We start from the raw sequence: 974 nt of genomic DNA, 5'->3' as shown, positions 1-974 counted from the left end.
CACCCCTATATATACACTATATATATATATATATACTATATATTTTAATTCATATAGCTTAATTTAAAGGTAAAGAGAAGTTTGTTCTTGGTAGTAAAGATTAGAATCCTACTATGGAGAAGGCCTACTCATGAATATTAATTAGGGCACGTTAAAGATGCTGAGTAACTTCAAAGTCCCTTTAAGGTATTTTAATGTCTTTGGTAACTTTCCTATAGCGTTTAGTTTAAAATATTTGTAATAATGCAGAAAATGTTCACGATGTTGTAGGAGTGTGCACTTCTGCTAAATCAGTTAGACGAGCGGCACGTTACGTAATTAATATTCATGAGATAATCCTTTCCCGTAGTAGGATCGGTGAGCGCATCGGCTTCTGCGCATGCGCATGAGGGAGAGCGTTGAGTAGGGAGCGCACCAAAAGTTTGGGAGTTTTCGGTGGGCTGAGTGTATTAATGGGACGCCCCGGCGTTCAGTGTGTGTTTGCCAGTGTTTTATGCGCGTGACAATTTCTCACAGTGGACGAGGAGTTCTTTTACAGCTTTTTTATTTAGTTCTAAATCGGATTACATGCGTAATGATGTGAAGTAAGACGTAAGTACTGTTGAGTTCGCTGCACCGCACACCAAACTGACCTCTGAGTTGAATTTCGCATTGAGTTTGCGTTTTCACTGCCATTATCCAGCAGTGTTTCCCGCGGGATCGAGAGTCTTTGCCATGTTTAATCGCACAGGTGTTTATTTAAGGCACGTCGACACTAATTACACATTCATCCTATGTGCGCGAAATAAGCTTTCTGTTCCACTCATTCCTCCTGGAGGTGTTTTTTTATTATTTCTAGGATATTTCAAAATAACAGCGTTTAATAAGCTAATAACGTTATTGTTCGCTCGACGAAGACGCTGACTGCAGAGACAACTTTCCGAGACGTTCAGTGTTGGGGGTAACGCGGGTTACGTAATCAGATTACTTTTTTC

At 40.1% G+C, this 974-nt stretch overlaps 1 protein-coding gene across 1 annotated transcript in view; it reads left to right on the top strand.

Annotated features, from left to right (window-relative positions):
* Window positions 1–401: 401 nt before the first annotated feature.
* Window positions 402–974, top strand: part of LOC107567358 (FH2 domain-containing protein 1-like) — a 20,034-nt gene continuing 19,461 nt past the window's right edge. Inside the window, exon 1 of the mRNA XM_016253026.1 lies at window positions 402–591. The gene's annotated coding sequence lies outside the window, so the exon portion shown is untranslated. The remainder of the gene's footprint in view (window positions 592–974) is intronic.

The sequence above is a fragment of the Sinocyclocheilus grahami genome, unplaced genomic scaffold, assembly GCF_001515645.1.
Source record: "Sinocyclocheilus grahami isolate Dianchi unplaced genomic scaffold, SAMN03320097.WGS_v1.1 scaffold1150.1, whole genome shotgun sequence".
NCBI classification, from domain to species: Eukaryota; Metazoa; Chordata; class Actinopteri; order Cypriniformes; family Cyprinidae; genus Sinocyclocheilus; species Sinocyclocheilus grahami.
The sequence above is the reverse complement of the archived record's forward strand: the minus strand, read 5'-3'. Positions and strand labels throughout refer to the sequence as shown.